The 17920-nt window shown below is 54.1% G+C and overlaps 1 long non-coding RNA gene across 1 annotated transcript; it reads left to right on the top strand.

Annotated features, from left to right (window-relative positions):
- Nucleotides 1-14169: 14169 nt before the first annotated feature.
- Nucleotides 14170-17920, top strand: LOC114216981 (uncharacterized). Its single transcript, XR_003610893.2, has 3 exons — nucleotides 14170-14260; nucleotides 14515-14588; nucleotides 17681-17920. It is a non-coding gene; the product is annotated as an uncharacterized LOC114216981 (long non-coding RNA).

Genomic DNA, 17920 nt, shown 5'->3' with positions numbered 1-17920 from the left:
GACAGAAAAACTCATAGTACAGAAGTTCTTGTATCCCCCACTTGTAGTTTCCCTATCATTAATATCTTACATTAATATGGTACATGTGTTACAAATAACAAGCCAATATTAATACATTATTATTAACTAAATCCATACTTAGTTCAGATTTCCTCAGTTTTTACCTAGTGTCCTTTTTCTGTTCCAGGATCCCATCCAGGATATCACATTACATTTAGTCATTACATCTCTTTAGACTCCTCTTGCCTGTGACAGTTCTATTTTTTTCTTTCTAGAATGTTCTAGACTCGTTTTCTTACCTCCTTCTGATCTTTACTCAAATATGATCTTCTAAGAGCCCTTCCCTAACCAGCTAACCAATAGTCTCTATCTGTCTTCTCTGCTTTATTCTTCTCAGTATTTATTGCTATCTATCATATTTAAATTTTTTAAACTGATTTTGTGGTGTGTCTGTCTCTCCTGACAGAAATGCCAGTTCCATGAAGGCAGGGATTTTTGTCTGTTTTGTTTACTGCTGTAGCCCTCGTGCTCTGTATCATGCCTGGCACATAGTAGGTGCTCAATAAATGTTTGCTGGTCATCCAGAGAATGAGCACTAGAATCTGACTGAGAGCCTCCTGATGTTCTTTCCACCCTGATCCTGCATGTCCTCCCAACAAGTAGAGAAAATCTCTCTGAGAGACTCCCTCAAACCAGGCCCCATGTCCATATCCGCTCCTTTACTCCCACAACAATCTGGGGATGTTGGTGGTTATCTAGTCCTCATGGGTGAGGAAACTGAGGCTCAGCGAAGCAGGGTCACAGGCAGGAAGAGGAGAAGTGTTCGACCCCCAGTTTCCCAGCATCCCTGAGCCCCACTCTGGGTCCCACCTGGGACTCGTCCTGCAGTCAGAACGAGGGGCGGTGTGCACAGATTCACAGAGGGAGTGTGATTCAGCCCTCTCAGAACATGCACCTGCAGGGAAGGGTCTAGTGGGCAAGGTGCCTTCCTGGGCCTCGCCTCCACTGGACCTTCAGCACAGCACTGTGCAGGTGAGCACACTGAGGCCCCGTCTGAGCTCGAGCACCCACAGCCAACAAGAGGAGGAACGGGGCGGGGAGGCCACTTTCCCTGACTTGGAGGGTCCAGCCGCTCCCTTGAGAGACGTGGGGATCTGTCCCTAAGTTCTCAGCTTCAGGCAACAGGAGTGAGTGGGCAGGTGTGGCCACCTCCCGGCATCTACCTGCCTTCTTCCACCCAGACCCTGCCTTTTGTTTAGGCGGTTCACCTCTCTTACCTTCTTAACTGCACCCAGGTCTGGAATTAACACCTGCCCACTTCTGGGGGCGGAGTCAACCCACCAATGGCATCCTGACTGGTTCAGGGATGGCATCTCAACACAAGGAGGGCCAAAGATATGCAAGGAAACATTATTCATCTTCTGAGAAAGAGCGCTTCCTCTCCCTCCCACCCAAACTGCCACTGGGTGTGAGGATATGAAGTTCAAGGCCACAGGAGCCATTTTTGGTAGGCTGTCACAGGTTGTACCCCAGGCGTTGGGTGAAGAGCCTCATGCAAGGGCTGGCCAGGGTAAAGAGGGGACATGGGGCGGTACTTCCCTGGTGCTCACTGACCACAGGGCCTAGCATGGACCAGGCATCCCATAGACATCCAGCGTCTAGCTGCAGCAAAATCTTCCTAGATAAATGGATGGATAGACGGATGATGCCTGCTCTCAGCTCCCCCTCCCAAATGTCTCTAAGCCCCTGTTCCCTAACGTATAAGTGTAATGCAAGGATCTACCTTCCAGAATTATTGTGGGAACTACATGAATTAATACATGTCTGGCACATAGTAGGTACATAACAAATATCAGTTATAATTATCATCATCATCATTTCCCTCTGGAGCCTCAGTTTTCTCATCTGTGAAATGGGAATTCATTTATTCGACAAACTGCTGGTCATCATCCATGTGCCAGGTATTATGGTTAAGATCTGGGGCAAGTACAGAGATGAATGGGCCATGGTCTCTGCCTGGAAGAATCCACCTTCTGATGTGGCAGGCGGTCAAGTGTTAAAACCCAGTGGGAGGAGAGCCACGGTGTACGGAAAGTCTGCGTACAGATGTGAGGTGGTCAGCAGCTACCTCCAGAGTTGGGCTAATTGAGGTGAGGGATGTTAGCTGACTCCATGCCCTCTGATCTTTCCAGTATGTTGAGTTGGCATGAAAACATTAGGGATGGGCTCTAGTTGTTGACCCAAGTCAGTAGATAGATAAAAGTTAAAGGTCAAGGAAGAAAGAACCAACTTGTATTCAGGTGTTTTTCTCCTCAAATATCATCTTTGTTTTAAAAAATTATGTGACGGGTGCCTGGGTGGCTCAGATGGTTAAGCGTCTGCCTTCGGCTCAGGTCATGATCCCAGGGTCCTGGGATCGAGTCCCGCATCAGGCTCCCTGCTCCTTGGGAGCCTGCTTCTCCCTCTGCTTCTCTCTCTTTCTCTCTCCCTCTCTTTCTCCTTCTGTCTCTCATGAATAAATAAATAAAATATTTAAAAAACTGTTTAAAAAAATAAAAATAAAATAAAAATAAAAAAATAAAAAATTATGTGACATCAGTATAAATCTAAATCTTTAGACTTTTATCTTTTTTCAAAAATGAGTGAAATTTTAATTTTAATGGCAGTTAATGTTATGAGCAGCCAAGTTACACCACCACCTGATGGCAGCATACTGAAATCCCAGGTTTGTTTCGTTTGCCATGAACAAAACACCGCAAGCTCAATTTCTGGACCTGGCTAGCGATATCAAAGCCATTCCCCACTCTCCCCTTCTCCCTACCCTTTTGCTACAACCCAACCTCCATAGTTGAAGCTCCCAAGCTCCCAGCTTTTGGCCCGAGCCGTGCCTGCTCCAGTTTCCCAGCAAGGAAGTCCGCCTGCCCCTCCTCCCTGTATCTTGCTCTCGGGCAGCCCTAGGCAGCCTTGGGCCCGCCATATGCCCTTCAGCTGCACATTGGTGCTAACACCTCCCCGAGCCCTCAGCCCTGCCCCCAAGGGGAAAGTGGGAATAGGGAGAGAACCTAGCCCAATGGTACCAGTTAGGAGTACAGATGCTACAGACTGATGTGGGTCCAAATCCCTGCTGACCACTTGCTGGTTGTGGGTCTGTGGACCTCTCTAAGGCCTCTATGAGCCTCACTTTCCCACCAGAGAAATGGGATGGAATCTGGATTCAAGAGACTTCTTATTCTTTCTACTCTATGTCTTTCTCCTTCTCCTCATACAGAGCTGGAGTGAGCGGAGACCAAGAAATGAAGGGGAGGAACAGGTGGAGAGGAGCAGAGAGGCAGAATGCCCCCGCATTGCACTCCCACCTCTTGGGGCCCCTCTCCAAGAATGGCCAAGCCCTCGCTGCCTGGAGCTCCCTCCCAGGCTCTCCTCCTCATCGTAGTCCATCCACTTGCTCCTCCAGCCTCTTCCCGAGCCTGGTTCCTGACGCCCTGCACCATCTCATAATCCGCTTGGGTCTAAAGGGGCAGTGACTGAGCACAGGGCCATTGGCCCCTCCTTGGCGTCCAGAGAGGGCAATGTTTCACACTCTCAAATGGCTCAAGTGCACTTGGGAAGGGAAGGGGTTCAGAGCTGGGTTTCCCCAGTCTTGGCAGCCTGAGAGCCCTGTCCTGCAGCTTAGGAAACCGGCCTTCTGGCCCGTTGCTGATGCTGCCTGGATCCTGTCCTGTGGCCTTGAACGAGTCGCTTACTCCCGTGAGCTTCGCATCCCCCATTGGTAAAAGGGAGCTCTCCAATCCACTCCAGCTCCCACGATGTGGCTGCCAGGGCCGCTGAAGAGGTGGGCAGGATTGGGGAGGGGTCCTCTCCCCTCCGTGCCTCCTTGGGGAGCCCCAGGACCCTGCTCAGAGGGGGAGGCTGTTCCCCTGGGGAAGTAAGTCCCGGGGCAACTCTGTGAGGCTTCCCACACTCGCTGTGAGCAGCAGTGCTAAGTGCTGTATTAATTATTACCCACGCCCCCTGGGAAGCAAATTCAAAGTGAGGTCACCATGGTAACCTAGACGGTGGCAATGTCATCAAATATTTTAAGTGCTCAACGTGTTCCAGGCAAATTACCTTCCAGTGGAAGAGAAAAGAACGGGGCCTCAGTCCCACACTTCAGTGGCCTGGGGAAGAAAAGCCCAGGAGCTCCGGTGGGGGCTCCCTCCTTTCTTCAGGAGGGAGCGAGGTGGGGGCGGGGCTAGCAGATTAGACTCCCTGCCTTGCGGGGCCAGAGCAGAGCTGCAGATGACGTCCAGGGTTCTAAACGAGGCCTGGCCGGGGAGCCAGGGGCCCTCAGTGGCAGTCCCCGCTCCCGTCCCGTCTTGTCTGCAGCCCCGGGCTGGTGCTTTGACCTCTGTGGGCCTCCGGGGAAGCTTCATCCAGCAGCATCTCGTAAAGCACCAAAGAGGAGCCAGTGGGTCATTAACCTCACTTGTTGCGGGTGGGGGTCCAAAGGGGGGGTGACTGGGGGTTTTGCTAGTCAGACCTTCAAGGCAGAGAGACTTGGATTCAAATCCCACCTCTGCCACCCAGCAACTGTGTGACTTGGGCCAGTGACTTCACCCCTCTGAGCTCTGGCTCCCTTACCTATGAGAGGAGGCTTGACAATAGTCCCTGCCCCTTGGTGTGACTGCAAAGTGTAAGTTAAGACAAGCGTGGAAAGTGCTCAGGACAGCACCCTGCACAGCGGAGGTACCAGTGTCCGCGCTGTTGCTGCCGCTTACTAAGTATCCATGTGCCCGGCTCTGAGGTGAGCAGGTTACACGGGATCTACCATCAAATCCTCACCACGTTGCTCCCACGAGTTGGGTGTTATTATTAACCACATTTCACCCACGTGGAAGCTAAGGTTAGCCAGCGGAGGAGGTAGACGGACGCCCACGGGGTGGGGCCTGCATTCTGACCCAGGTCCCTCAGCCTCCAGAACTCAAGCCCTCACCCCTCCCCACATGGCCTGAGGATGAAACGGGTCATATGTTGAGTGCCCAGCACAAGTGTGTTGCACACAGCAGGTGCTCACTAGATAGTGAAGTAGTGGGCCCCCATGGGCACATCCAAGTTTATGTCACGGCCACAATTTTGCCCTTGACTCCTATCTTCTGGGGTTTGGGATCCTGGGTGTGCGGGGCTCAGGCAGTGAGGGGGAATTAATTAGAGGCAGGGACCCCCAAGAAGGCCCCCTCTTCAGGTCGTTGCCTGAGGGGGTTGCCAGTGGCCATCTGCATTACAACCGTTCTGCCTGTCCCTGGGCCCCTGGCTGTCCTCACACTGACTGGACACAGACAGCCAGGAGCTGTCTCTGACCTCCTCCTACCCGGGCTACTCTGGCCTTGCAGGCCCCCACCCACCCTTTCCTGCTGGGTCAGCATCCCACCCCACCCTCCCCTCACAGCCGCCCCCGGGGCAAAACTGGCTTTCCCAGGACAGAATGAGGTCAGGCCTGCAGAGTGATGGATGGATTTAATAACTGGCCATTCCTACCACCAGTCCATTTGCCCTTCACAGTCCCAGGGCCATGTAGGGGCCAGAGGCAGCCTCATCCGCCAGGGGAGAGGAGTCAGAGGGGTAGAGACCACCCTTCCAGCCAGCTCAGGGCCCTCCAGGAGCCCGGAACAGCTCAAAGCCAATAACTTGAACATGGACACCCTCGTTTTAGCCCTTCTCCTTGATGGTGGTCTGTCCTTGAGCAAATCACTTCTCTTCTCTGAGCCTCAGTGTCTCCATCTGCAAAATGGAGTGGATAATCCCCCTTGTTTGCCTCTTGGGGTTTCTGTAGGGATGGAGCCAGCAGCAGATGTGATCTCACTGTGTAAACCTCCACGCACAGAGAGAGTTGATTCCAGTTATTGATCATCTTGGCTGCTCTCTGGATTGGGCTCCCCCAGAAGCAGACCCTGAGACAGGGATGGGAGAAGTTTCTTTGGGTGGTGATCCCAAGAAGCACTGGTAGGGAAGAGGGAAACTGAGGCAGGGAAGGAGGACTCCAAGTCAGGAAACGCTGGTGAACAGGCTGCAGGGGGGACAGATGAGGCTCAGCCCCTCTGGAGACTTCCAGGAGACAGGGTAGAATGGGCCTCAGATGTGTCCTAATGAAGAGGTGAGAAGGCTGGGCTCTTTGCCCACCAGCTCCCATCCACCCTTGGCTGAGGACTGCTCCCAAAGACATTAAGGTGCCAGCACTCCCAGCCTGCCCTGTGTCAGCGAACCGGCCCTGTGTTGGCGAGCATGCCCTCCGGCCAGGGAAAGCTCCCAGAAGGTCACAGGTACTTCTCGGAGGCTGTCCTATGCACGGGAATGGTGATCCGGAGGAGATGCCGGTAGGACTCCACATACGTGATCTCATTCACTGTTGTCCGCAAGCAGCCTTGTGAAGGGCATATGATCAGTAGCCCCATTATGCAGATGAGGAATCTGAGACTCAAAGGTGACATTCACTTGCCCCAGGCCACTCAATTCAGCAGGGCAAGGATTAGACCTGGCTGCAGGGTCTCTGGTCCTTCCACTGCCTCTCAGATGGGCAGGACCCATTTGCATGTGGGTTGCAGTCAGTAGCATGCTGATAACTGTGTAACAATAGGAGAAAAAAGCCCTGGATTATAGCGTTTGCTGGTTGCCATGGTGTAAGTACTCCCACCATGGCCAATTTCATGCTACCAAAGTGATGGCTGTCACTGAGCACAGATGCTAACGGTCAGCTCTCCCGAGCTGGTGTGAGCTGGCCCCAGCACACCAGCGTGGCCCTCAGTACCAATCCCGGATCTCTCTCTAGCGTGCAAACACGTCGCCCTGGTCCAGCTCCCACCCGCTTGCTACCACTGTTCCTTCCCTCTGGAAGGTCCGTGTGTCCAAACCTTACCCGCCCTCTAAGAGCCTGCTCTGGTCCCACTTCCTCCAGGCTGTAGCAGGCTAAGTACCACTAGCTGCTGTTACAACAAACAACGCCATCGGCTCCGTCCTTCAGCACAGCCTGAGTCCGTCCTGCCTCATCCTGACGCCCACTGCACGTCGTAGTGGGCTGGGGGTGCTTCTCCGCCCCCCTGGAGTCCAGCTTCCTTCCACCGCCTCTGACACTTCATGTCCAAGTTCACCACAGAATGGGGAGGAAGCATGCAGGGTCCTGTGAGTTTTAGGGCCAGGCCTGGAACTGATGCCCATCACTTCTACCTCCTTTGTTGGCCAGGACCGCCCCTCCTAACTGCAAGGGGGGCAGGAAGGATCATTTCACTGGAAATGTGATTTTTTTCCGAGGAGAAAATGAAACCATGAAAACGGACTAAAGCCAGCTTCTGCTTCTACTTCCCTCCCACCCCAACATCCACGGTCCAACCGACTTCCTTTAGTATCTTCCACAACATACTTTCCAGAAAGTGTTTCCTTTGGGCTTTGACTCAGACTGCCCAGCATTGTTACTGGGTTGGTCTCTTCTGCCTCCATAAACTCACAGAGGCTGAGCTATGGAAGGTCCCTAGAAGCAGGGTTCCCAGTGCTTACTTCGGGTGTGAATCACCTATGGATTTGGGGTTCCCAGACCTGATAATGCAGGTCTGGGGAAGGGCCCATCAATCAGTATCTTTAACCAGCTTAGGTAGTTTGGATGTACAGCTAACATGGGAACCGCTGATCTAGTCAAAATGTCCCATTTCATGGATGTGAACACTGAGGCCCAGGGAGGGGGAGGAATTTGTCCTAAGCCATGGAGTAAGCTAAAGCTGGATCTGAAACTTGAACCCAGGGCTCCTGACCTTTAACCCTGTGCTCTGTCTATATACTATGGTGCTGTTTCCCCTGGAAGACCTGATGGTAAATTCCAGCATAAGACACTGGTAGATGCTGAGTTGCTCATAGGTCATCAAGAGGGCCTTAGTGGTCAAAAGACAATGAGTTGAATGTGAGCTCTAGAAGTCGGCAGACCTAGGTTTAAACCCTACCTTTCCCACCTATTTGTTTTGGGATCTTGGGCAAGTCTCTTTACTTCTCTGAGTCTCAAGTTTCCTCATCTGGAAAATGGGGGTGATAATGGTACCTATCCTAGAGGGTGGCTAGGAGCTTAACATATATGAATAGTGCTCGATGATGTACCTGGTAAATTCTCCATTGGTACTTATTTTGGCTCTGATTATCTGCCAAGGTGAGTGGTGAGTGGTTGTTCTCGAGAGCACAAGGGGCATATGGAAACAAGCTCAAGGGAGAGCCTTATCCACAATTGAGAGCCTCATCTGGGTAAAGTTTCAGCCACTGTGCAGACAGAATTTTCATGAAAATCAGCTCCCAAAATGTACTTGCCAAGCCTTTGGAAATTCAAGCCACACTGCCTGACCTTGGTTTTTATCCGGTTTGGTGCATAACTCATTGTTTCAAAAATATACCCAAGCTGTGCGTGTGCATGTGCGAGCCTGGACGTTGCTTCTGTGCACAGAGACGGCGTGGGTCCCAGCCCACGGAAGCGCCAGGTCCGTCAGGGAAGGCTGGGCTCTGCTGCAGTCACAAGTGACCCCCAATCTCAGGGCCTTCCAACAGCAAAGGCTCCTTTGCCAGTCATTGTCCCCGTCCTTCGTGGCTCAGCGGGAGCTCTGCCCCAGGTAGGCACTCGGGCACAGAGGCTGAAGGAGCAGCCACCAACTCAACTGACTCAGTGGTTTCTGTGCCCGGAGCCAAGGGAAAGAGGGCTCCGGGGGTCTCGCTCTGGCCTGGAAGGGATTCATGTCCTCTCCGAGTCTGAACACGGACAGAGCCACACTGAGACAAATCCTGGCTCCCGGCTCCTCCCCTGTCTGCACAGAGGGGACTAGAACAGTACCCACCTCAAAGGACTGGAGTGAGGGGCCACGTGGGACGACGCTGAGGAACTCTTGAAACAGCGCCTGGGGCCAGGGAGAAAGAACTTGATAAATGATGGGTTATAATAGCCAAAAAGTGGAAACCACGCAAACATCCGTCAGCGGATGAACGGCTAAACAACCCGTGGTGAATCCACACAATGGGGTACTGGCCGGCCGTGAAAAAGAGCGAAGTACCAATATATGATCATGGATGAACCTTAAAAACACTTATGCCAAGTGAAAAAGCCAGTCATAAAAGGTCTCGGGCTCTAGGATTCCGCTTCTGTGAACTGTCCGGAATAGGCAAATCCAGAGAGACAGAAAGTAGATTGGTGGCTGCCAGGGGCAACGGGAGGAAGGAACTAAGAGCGACTACTAAGAGGTACAGTGTTTCACTTGGGGGTGATGGAAATGTTCTGGGATTAGTGGGGACCATTTCATGACATTGTGACTGCACTAAAAACCCGCTGAATTGCACACTTTAAAATGGTGACGTTTATGTTATATGGATTCTATCTCAATATTATAAAAAATTAAAATAAATAAAACAAATAATGATAAATAAACAATGGGCAAACAATGGTCAGCCCCCCCCCAGCCCCCTGCAGAGTTGTTCGCCTCCACCCCAAAACCGCAAGTCCCCATTATAATGCCTTTCTCTGTTTTGTCGTTCCTGCGGGCTGGTCTGGCTCCCTGGCCCAGGGGACCCTCCAGGGCCATGTATGTCTTGGATCCGGAGCCTGCAGGAAACTGGGCTCGTGTCTGCTCTTGCCACAGGGAGACCCCTCTCCGGTCTCCCCAGTCGCTCCTCCTGCTGCCCCCAGGACCCTGTGGGATGCCTGGGAGGGAAGAGCCCTTGGCCATCAGACACCAAGCCCCTTCCATTCAGTAATGCAGAAATCCAGGTCCGGGGAGGTGGTTTGCCCGGTGTGCCACACTGAGAGGATTGCAGGGCTGGGCCAGGCACCCCGGGCACCCCACGGCAGACCTGGTGCCCCCCCGTGGTGCTGGTGCATCCGAGGGTGGGCCGTGGGGCTGGTCCAATGCGGAGAGGCTCTTGGGACTTCTCAGAAGCCCTCACACCAGACAGGTGTCCAGCCTGGTGTGTGAGGATATGGAGGAGACAGAGGGCTGGTGGGATGGAGGAAGGCTGAAGTCAGACGAGGAAGGTCTCAGCTGCTTGATACTTCCTGTTTTTATCACCACTGTAGTCGTGGGAAACAGTTGTCACCACAAAACTAACACCAAACCCACAAGCTTCCCTTGTGCACACACCCATCGTTCCCAGTGGCCTCTCTCTGGGACCATGTCTGCCCCAACCCTCTCACTCCAGGCCCACACAACCGGGGTCCCCCATGTCAGGGATGAGGCTGGACCCTGAGATGAACCAGCCCCTCTGGGAGCCCCCACCATAGCCAAGCGCCCAGCCCCCCGGGGTCTGACCCGTCCCTCTTCCAAGAGCTCTGCATTCACGCATTGACAGAGCACCTACTACTGCATACCAGCTCCCTCATGACTGAGATTAAAGGGTGTCGAAACCAGCCTGTTCAAGACTCACTTGAGACAGGAGTAACCAGGCTGAGCTGGGGTATAGCTCAGGGCCCAGCCCTTTCCCAGAACCAGAGGCCCCAGCAATTCCCACCCCAACTCTGAAAGGTCACTCTTGTCATGTCCCTAGGAGCCGTTTTTTACAGGGAGGGGACACGTTCGTCGTGAAATGGGGTAGGCGGCCACAGATGCCGCATTAAAGGACTCAGACGTACGGTGGGTGAATATGGTTCCATTTCTGACGTGAAAGGGGAGTCTCAGGTGGATACTATCCGTCTTCCTGACCTTTCTGACCTTGGCTAACCTCCCTTTGAACGCAAAGACTGGCCCTCAGATTCAGAACAGTCGGGGCACCAGAATCCAGCTAGCATTTCAGATCTCTACTTGATTAACATTGTCCTCATGCGATTGCATAGCTTCTATTTATGGTGATCCTGCAAGTTTCCCATTTACATAGTTTCCTTTGGAAAATAAATTATTTAAGTGGAGATGAGTTGATTTTTCTAAAAACACCAAATAGCTATCCGCACAGGCGGAAGGGAAAGTGGGTTTGAATGTTTGGGAAGTTCGGGAGGCAATCCGAGGTTTTCCGGGGCTGGGAGTCCTGGCTTCCCCTGCTGGAGGGACCCTGGCCCAGACATGTCCTAACTGACTCAAGGTGGCCCGAGTCTGTGACTTGCAAAAAAGCATCTGAGTGTCAGGCTCCCTGCCTCCAGAGCCACACTGGGGTGGACCTTGGAGGTCCTGAAGGCAGATGGCTAAGTGGAGGCCACCCTCCCTTGGAGGCTGCCTCCTCGTGGGTGTGGGAGCTGCTCTGTCACCTGTGACTCAGGACCTGGAAGCGTCGCCCTCCTCTCTTCCCTACCCCTTCCCCATAGCTTTTCCTACAGACCTCTCAAATCACAAGCAAGGGGTCTGATTACTTGGCCTTCCCCCTCGCTCCCTACCGTTCTAGGTGAAGTTGAGGTTCCCTGGCACAGAGCCTCTCCTGGCACCCCATTCCCTGGACCACAGTCCACCTTCCCTGTGCCTCCTCTTCTGGGTGCAGTCTCCTCCGTGGTTCCTGGCTGCAGAGAGAAGCTGCCCTCAGAGGGTCTGAGGTGGTTTTCCAGCACCTTCCTTTGAAACGCTACCACCACCACCACCACTCAGATTTGTGGGAATCCTGTAGAACAGGGCTAGGGCTAGGGTGAGGGAGGTGAGGTGCCTCAGGTGCAAAATTTATGGAGGCACCCATTTTCAGTGGTCACCCCGACCCCGATGGAGAGTGTCTCCTTAACCACGTGCTCTAGGTGCCTGGCTTGCCCCACAGGAGCCCTCCACCTGTTGCAGAGTCCAGGAGAAAGGAAATCTACTGGTGAGAAGGGTGCTCCAGGGATTACTGGGGTTCTGGGGAATTTTCACAGCAGTTACCCTCTTGGGATCACACAGCATCTCAGGAGATGATCTGCAAGGCTGCTGCCTACACACGGCTGTGTGGGCTGTGCACTGAACAAGGGTGGGAAGCCAAGGGGGAAGGGTGGCTGAAATCTACGTGTCTCCACGTGTGTCCGAGCGTGGGGCCCACGTCAACCTGGAGAAGGGGTCACCTTCTTGTATTTTGTCCATCGGCGACTGAGCCTTTCAGTACTTCCTCCGAGAGCATGGACGGTGCCTGCGGTGGCCCAGCACGCAGCATGAAGCGCAGGTGATTAGAGAGGGACAGGGACTTGCCCTAGGACAGACAACAGCAGGGCCAGGACCTGAGTTTCTAGAATCTTTACTTCATCTTCTATCCTTTACTTTCCATCACTCGAGTACAGTGTGTTAGACCATGGAGTGTTTCCCACAAGCAGAGGTAAATCTAGCACATGATGTCCCTTTTGTGTCCCTTCTTGCCCGCCCCTCCCCCACCCCGCCAAGCCCGAGTTAATTCCCTCCCCGTCTTTTCAGCAGCTTGGACTTGCCTCTAATCCCGAATCTGTCTTCCCCACTGGACTAGATCCCTGGAGGCCAGAGACCGTGTCCCGTGTCCTCAGTCTCAGCACAGGGTCTGGGAGATTGTAAGTGCACTGTGCATGCGTCACCCACATTTCCGGGGACCTCTGGGGGCCCAGTCTCCGCACCACGAGGCCAGAGCACTTAAGAAGACACAGCCCAGTAAGCAGAAGTAATTTAAGGATAATCCCAGCCGTGACTTGTGTCCCTCTAATACCCTTAACATCGTCTTCCCTCCACGGCCCTGTCCCTTTTCCTCTCCCTCTCTGTAACACAAAACCTGGAAACCAGATTGTCCAAAAGCCAGAGTCACCCTACAGGGAGAGAGCCGGCTGTCCTCCCAGCCCTGGGCCCCTCCTGCTCCCAGGCACAGGGCTGCTCTGCTGGGCGTGCCGATTCCCGGCCTCCCTCGCAGGAGGGGCCCCGGGGACCAAGTCGCAGCCCCTGGAAGGTCACTGCAGTGATGGAAGCCACTTTCAGCCCTAGGCCTCCGGTCACCGCGTGCCTTCTTCTCCCTCCCCGCTGGCTGAGGCCAGACATGGCAACAACCCAGGGAGGTGCCGACGGAGCCCGCGGCATGGAAGGGCTGTACGGTGGAAGGAAGTGGCTCTCGGAATGGGCCGCGCGCGGGCGGTCTCCAGACGGGCACACTCACCGGGCCTGCTGTGTGAGAGAGGGACACGCTCCTGTCCTCCTTACGGTGCTCTGTTTGGGGGGTTCTCTGCCTCCACAAAGAGCAGTTTAGTCTTCCTGGTAAATAAGAGGGCTGGGAAGGGAGAGAGCCTGGCTGAGGAGTCCCAGCCAGAATTCTCGTTAGGAGAAAGGGGGAGCGGAGTCGGGACCCCCGCACGTCGGGCTCTGTTGCCTCACACGTCTGTGGCATGACTGAATGGCCGGGGGTGCTCGCAGCGGCAATGAAGCAGGACGGTTTCTTGTGTAACTAAAGGGGAAAGGGAAAGAATGGGGTCAGCCGGCATCCGGGTTCAGTGCCAACACTCAAACGTAACAGAAGCAACCCCCACTCTTCTCCTAAAGGGCTCTGCTCCTGCCGTCCTTCCTGGGGGGGGGCAAGAGCAGCCCCCCTCATCTCACAGGGGCCTCCGCAGAGGACAGTGGGAGGCTTGCCCAAGGTCACCCTGGCCATTAGAGGCGGAAGGGCCAGGGAAACCCCAAGAAAGGATTTGGAGCCAAAAAGGATTTGGACCTGGAAGCAGCTGGGGAAACCAGCAAGGGAACCTTGCCGAGGTGGAAAGACTAACTCAAGAAGCTGTAGCCAAACACAATGGATGGAAATGACCTAAGGAATTCCAGGAAGGAGAGAAGCCTCTGGTCCAGGCACCTGGTGGGCTCCTCACAGCCTGCAGAGCCACCACCATTCACGCCGACAGAGCTGGGGCTGGTGGGAGACTCAAAAGCTCAAGCACTGAGCTCTGAAAAGGAAATGCCAGAACCACAAAGTTCTAACGTGAATGGTCTCAGCCAAAACAGACAAAACTGGCCTTGGGGAGGGAGGGAGAGGAAAGACCTGGACGGGCCTGTCTTCCCAGGTAACATCCTTTCATTCAACATTCCTTGAACATTTCTGGAGCTCCTACCACGTCCTGGGCACCTCTGCAGCCTAGGGATACAGCCGTGAACCAAACAGAAAAAAACCCCCACCGTCCGTGGGCCCCACATGCTGGTGGGGGAAGCAGACCTTAAAAGACAACCACAAGAAATAAGTCAGTTCCGTCGTGCCAAGATGCAGCGTGGGCTATTAAAGCAAAACAAAACAACAGGACCAGGAGTGATGGAGATGAGGCTGACTACATAATCTGTGGAGGCCAGTGCAAAATGAGAACATGGGGCCCTGTTCTAAAAGCAGAGAAAACGAGCTGTTAAAGGTACACAGGAAATTTTTCCTTCTTTCTGCAGTCTCTCCTCTCTCTCTCTCTCTCTCGACTTGTCACTGTTTTCTATTTGCTATTTAATGTCATGTGAAGTAAAGAAAAAAATTAAATTTAAATTATCAGCATGCGCTTTACCGTGCATTTTTATATTGTGTGATGCCAGCCTTGAAATGAAAATATTAGGGCATTCAACTTGTATGTGGAATCACAGAAGTTACACAATTTCTATTTCATCGTTTGTCCCCAAGGGTGCCCCAAACCTGCCAGAAGAGGCCAAACAGAAAGACTGGAAAGAGGAAGAGCTGATCCACCCAGCCAAAGAGTAAGGGAGCCCTCCTGGGCACAGAGAGACCCTCAGGGTAAAAACTCCCTGGGTTCCCAGGGGCCCTGCCCCATTATGGGGGACACGCCCACTCTCCAGAACCTGCCGGCTGCCAAGTTCCCCTACCAAATCGTCCCTCCCACCAGATGCAGGACTGATGCTTAGCACCCCGGATGAAGGTGGGGCCTTGTGGAACTCAACTCCTCTCCATGGGTCCACCGCTCCAACCCTTGGCAGATGGGCCACCCCCAAGGGTCTTGAAACTTCCATTCTAGGATGTGCTCAGTACCTGGATCAAGGTCTTACCCCCACTGAGATGTGGCCTCTGGCCGGTCACCTACCAGATGTGCCCTGGCGCTGCCAGTGCAGGGCGGGGTTGGCCATGCCCCGCCCCAAGACGCTGTGGGGTGCGTGCCCCCTGACCTCCCCACCCCTGTTCTGTGCCTGTGATCAGGGTCCTGCCAGGCGCCCAAGACAGCCACAGTCATTGGGTGGGGCCAGAGAGAGGAGGCTGGCTGGGGCCAGAGGGACCAGTGGGCAGGGGAGCAGGCAACGTGTGGGAGCTGAGGCCAAGTTCCTGGCACCCACTCCCTTGTCCCTCCAGACTTCACTTACGACACACAAATCCAAAGATAAAATTATCAAGAACCTCAAGACAGCAATGGTGGAACATAAAGTGCAAAGCACGGGGCCCTTCTGAGCACAGGGTCCTGCGCCAGGGGGCTGATGGCGCTCCCAGAATCCAGCCCTGGAGGGAGGAACGGTTGTCATGCTGAACAAATGTTCAGAGAAGGCTTTTGTGAGAAGATGGGGTTTGAGCAAAGATGAAGAATGAGAAGGAACGGGCCACTCAGATTCCAGAGGGAAGGGTGTTATGGGCAGAGGGAACAGCACGTACAAAGGCCCTGTGGCTTGGGCATGTGCCTAATGCATCCATGGGGTGGCAAGGAGGCCCGTGTGGTTGGAGTGGAGGGAGAAGGGGCCAGTACAGCAAGGCCCTGGGGGACAGTTTAGGGACTGGGACTTTTGGTCTGAGAGAAAGGGGGAGTCAAGGAAGGGTTTTCAGTAGAGGAGTGACATGGTCAGACTTAGCAGGGGCTCCTGAGGGGTTAAGAGGAGACTGTAGGAGGCAGGGAGACAAGCAGAGGGCCACTGCCGTCATCCAGGAGAGGGATGAGGGTGGCACGGACCAGCCTTGAAGGATTCGTGGTCAGATTCTGGATATTTAGGAACAACCTAACATATATTTATTCAAGCCCCAGGATGCCGCCTAGGGTTCAAGGCTCAGGGAGTTAAGCAGGAGACCCGAGGTTCCAGCTGCGGTGGAGCCGGCATTCTGGTGAGGTGGGAGCAGGGCCCCTCTGACATGTCATTTCAGCTGAAATCTGGGAGACATAAGGAGCCACTGTGAGATAGGGGAAATCATTCCAAGCACAGCGCACAGCATGGGCCTCAGTTGGCTCAGGCTGCCAGAACAGAACACTGCAGACTGGCTGGCTGAAATGGAACTGTGGTTTTTTTTCACAGATTTGAAGGCTGGGAAGTGTAAGATCAAGGTGCCCGCCAATTCGGTTCTGGAGAGAGCTCTCCTCCTGACTTGCAGACAGGCACCTTTTTTTGTGACAGTCTTCACCTAGCCTTGCCACAGCGCCCCGCAAGCGATCTCTCCCTCTCTCTCTTTCCTCTCCTTGCAGAGGGCACCAGTCCTGTCAGATTAGGCCCCCCACACTCTTGACTTCACTTAACCCTCATTACCTCCTGAGAGCCCCACCTCCGCACACAACCACACTGGGGAGCTTCAACGTATGAATTCTTGGGGCGGTGGGGAGACACAATTCAGTCCAAAGCTCACCAGCCGCACGGTGCTCAGCCCCCCAGGGGAGGAGTACAGAGCAACCCTTAGCTGGGCCCAGAGGATGGGCCCTCCAGGCTGGGTGACCTCAGCAGCAGACACCGGATTCCATCCCACAGAGGCATATTGAGCAGGTGGTCCTGGTGGGGGTAGAGGCCTCCGTGTGAATCAGCCACAGCCCTGGTGAGTTAGGATAGGGTTTCTCAGCGTCAGGTTCTCAGTCCCCTATAGCCAAAGGTCCTGGGGCAGGGCACAGATTCCCGCCCTGCCTGTAGCTAGGAGGGCTCAGAGGGTATTTTAAAAAAGGATCCCAAGGAGAACTGCTGCTGCAGGGGGAGGGGCAGGGCAGCTGGGCAAGCAGCTACTGCACCTGCAGAGGGGGCTCCGGAGACTTCTGCTGGTGAATGACTTCTTGACGTACTGTTGCAGCTGGGCATTGTAGGGAGAGAGGGGGAGGGCATTCCAAACGGAGGGGACTGAAGAGGCAAAGACTTGGAGGCTGGGCACGACCAGAGGAGAGGAGGGGGTGGAGAGGTGAGATGAGATTGTGCACAAGTTGTCTTTGCTCCCCACTGTGACCGAGGGGACGAGGTTCAGCGTTACCTGCAACGGCGGTGGGGACAGCATTATTGTGAAGAGGCCCCTGGTGGCTGCACAGGTAGCCCCCCTTTGCCCAGGCCCCCAGGAGTCACTGATGGATCATCTGGGTCCATTGGTTCCTCCTGCTGAGGGAGGAGATGGATGGGCGATTTCACAGAGAACAAAGGGGCTGGAGGCCTGGGGGAGGGGATGATTGAGGACGTCTGTGGAGCTTCACGACCTTATGGCCCTTCCCTGGGTGGCCCTCAATGGGTTGGCTGGGCAGAGGGCACGGGAAACAGCCTGTCTTTCAACTACGGGCCCCAGCCTATTTTGGCTGCCCTTCTGCTCCGAGCAATCACACCCAGAGGGGTGCTGGAGCTGGGTGCTAGAGCTGAGTGCTGGAGCTGAGTGCTGGAGCTGGGTGCTGGAGCTGAGTGCTGGTGCTGAGTGCTGGAGCTGGGTGCTGGAGCTGGGTGCTAGAGCTGGGTGCTGGAGCTGGGTGGCTCACAGGAACAGACTGTTAAAATATTCAGGAACTTTTTAAGCTGGTTGTTAAACTTTTGGTCACTTGAAATTGGCCTTGGTGGGTGTTTTTACTGCATGGAAATTGGCAAAAAATAAAAAATCAAGGGTCTTTTTCTTTTTAATTCTTCCCCAGAGCTGGTGAATTAGCACTCCACTGACAAGGAGCCACAGCCACCGGGACGTGGGAAACAAAGACAAAAGAAAAACTGGGTTTCCTTACCACCTACAGCCCACGGACAAGTCCTTCAAACAGGCAGGGTGACATTCCTCTAGGGACTCAGCTGCCTGGATGTTAATACTTTGCTAAGGGCAAAAGACAACCCTAGCCTGACACCCACCCCCCTCCCCGCCCGCCAGGATCCTGTAAGTCTGC

Source organism: Eumetopias jubatus, unplaced genomic scaffold, assembly GCF_037043125.1.
Source record: "Eumetopias jubatus isolate StellerSeaLion01/CBP00866 unplaced genomic scaffold, mEumJub1_p1.0 scaffold_4, whole genome shotgun sequence".
Classification (NCBI taxonomy): Eukaryota; Metazoa; Chordata; class Mammalia; order Carnivora; family Otariidae; genus Eumetopias; species Eumetopias jubatus.
Note: the sequence above shows the minus strand (reverse complement) of the source record. Positions and strands in the feature narration are given on the sequence as shown.